Source organism: Colobus angolensis, unplaced genomic scaffold, assembly GCF_000951035.1.
Source record: "Colobus angolensis palliatus isolate OR3802 unplaced genomic scaffold, Cang.pa_1.0 Scaffold92, whole genome shotgun sequence".
NCBI lineage: Eukaryota > Metazoa > Chordata > Mammalia > Primates > Cercopithecidae > Colobus > Colobus angolensis.
Genome location: NW_012123154.1, coordinates 6063309 through 6065800, shown reverse-complemented (window position 1 = coordinate 6065800; position 2492 = coordinate 6063309). Strand labels below are relative to the sequence as shown.

The 2492-nt window shown below is 34.9% G+C and overlaps 1 protein-coding gene across 1 annotated transcript in view; it reads left to right on the top strand.

The window, feature by feature from the left end:
- The window catches only part of NKAIN3 (Na+/K+ transporting ATPase interacting 3), a 714014-nt gene that overhangs the window by 488062 nt on the left and 223460 nt on the right, over window positions 1-2492 (top strand). The window lies entirely within an intron of this gene.

Genomic DNA, 2492 nt, shown 5'->3' with positions numbered 1-2492 from the left:
TTGGTAAACTGCTGATTTTTTTGGAGCATTGTCCTCATAAACTTTTTGTATAGCATTAATGATTTCAGTATTCTTCCATCCAAGCTTCACCACAAATTTGTTGTTTGTTCTTGTGTTTATTTTACCAGAATTTGTGTTGCTCTGATAGGGGCTCTTTTCAAACTGATGCCGTAACATTCTCATTGCTTCAAACTACATCCTGTTCAGACATATTATAACAAGTTAGTATGAGTTTATTTTGGTACATAAAAAATCAAATCCATGTATAGGCTTTTTTTAAAAAAATAGCATTTTCTGTGAACTTTTTAAAGACCCCTCAACCTGTTAAATGGATAAATAAGGCTTCATTGCCCCCTAAAGTGGTCCTATCTGAGGAAAGTAAGCCCAAAATAAAAATAAAAGGATCGATTACCTTTAGCTCTGTTTCTAGTCTATAATTAATGGTAAAGAATTGAAAAATTCTAGCAATACCTAGTTGTAAAGATACGAAAGAGGAGATCAAAATGGTCAGTGGCCACTCCTCAATCTGTAGGCTGCTCTTTATAGCCAATATCAATGGCAAAAGTCCAAATGATTATGACTTGCTCATAAATTGCAGGATAATTTTTTTTAGAAAGCAACAGGACATGACAGATACTCCTAATGAAAGCGTAAATACCTTTTAAGCCTATCTGTAAGCGCTGCTTTTAATGTAGAAAAATATCATATAATTTTTTATATATATGAACTGATTCTAAGCCTTTGTATTACAAACTCCAAACACGTAAACCTATCAATCACTGTATTTGCCCTTTATTATATAGATCCATAATGCTCTATGAAATATTTAGTGTTTCAGCAAAAAGAAAATAATTAGAAAAATAAGACATTTGCTGTAACTATTCTAATTTATATTCTGAGATGAAGAAGTATTTCAAAAGAAGTCTCAATTGGCATGAATTCTACTATATAAATATAAGATCAAAGCACACTCTGTAAAATTGAACAAAATCTGGTTTCTTAAGTTTATATGGGCTTCTCTTTAAGGTCACGTTTTCACTTACAGAAGGGCTGGCTTGTGATGGAAACAAAAGTGAAAAGACAAAGAAAGTAGATAGCTATATAAAAATGAATGCAATAACTTTTTGAGCTGCAACTAAGGAGAAAGGCAAAGAAAATGAATATTGTTAGAAGTTAGGAGTCCATTTCTAGAAATAGAAAGGATTACATTTAAATTAAACACATACCCAAAAAAGGAGATTGTTAAAAAAGCAAAGAATAATTAGAAAGAGACTAGCTCCTTGACTAATGAGAAATTGTATGGTGGTATACTGTAAAGAAGTGAATATTGATTTTTTTTTTTTTAGAACATGAGCTGATTCTAAAACAGCAAGTACAATTTTTGTTGTTGTTGTTGTTGTTGTTGTCTTTGAGACTGAGTCTCGATCTGTTGCTCAGGCTGGAGTGCAGTGGCATGATCCCGGCTCACTGCAAGCTCTGCCTCCTGGCTTCACGCGATTCTCCTGCCTCAACCTCCCCAGCAGTTTGGACTACAGGTGCATGCCGCCACGCCCAGCTAATTTTTTGTATTTTTAGTAGAGACGGAGTTTCACCCTGTTCTCCAGGATGGTCTCGATCTCCTGCCCTCGTGATCCGCCCGCCTCGGCCTCCCAAAGTGCTGCGATTACAGGCGTGAGCCACCGTGCCCAGCCACAGCTACACTTACTATGAATGAATGTGGGCAGGCATATGCACATACATAGTTAATGAACAATATTTCAAATAATTCTGGGTATCTTTTTTAATTGAAATCTTTGGAGAATATGTGAGCAAGTTTGGAATTCACACTAATGAAATGAAAGAGCTCAAACATTTAATGTTTACTTAAATAGATATTAGGGAAAAGGTAGGTACTATGGAATACATTTCTTTGAAGTCATAACTCTGTGAATATATAAGGTATACCTCACACATGGTTATGATGTGCTTTTTCTTTTTCTCCTTGTCCACCCTTAAAGCCACCATCTAATGTTCTTACTACCTTGACTCCTAAAGTTTATGAAAACAAAAACAAAAACAAAAAAAACCACACCAAATCCTCTCCTCTTAGTTTCTTTATGTCCTTGTAATCCAGTTTTTTACTCCCAGTACTTCCTTGGAATTGCATTTTGTAAGGTTCTCTATTGCCCCAATAATAAGAAAATTTAGTAGTCTTTTTTAGGAGTCTTTGGGTCTATGACATTACCAACTGACCTGAAATTCTCTTTTCTATTGTCCTTGAAGTTCTGAACACAACACTCAATATATGCCATTCTGACATATTGATTGATTTGAGTTAAAGAGGAAGTGGGACAGGGGAGAGGGAGAAAGACAAAAAAAAAAAAGAATGACTGAGAGAGAAGAAAGAGAGGGAGAGAAGGAAGGAAGGAAGGAGAAAGAAAGAGGGAAAGAAAGAAAGAAAGAAAGAAAGAAAGAAAGAAAGAAAGAAAGAAAGAAAGAAAGAAAGAAAGAAA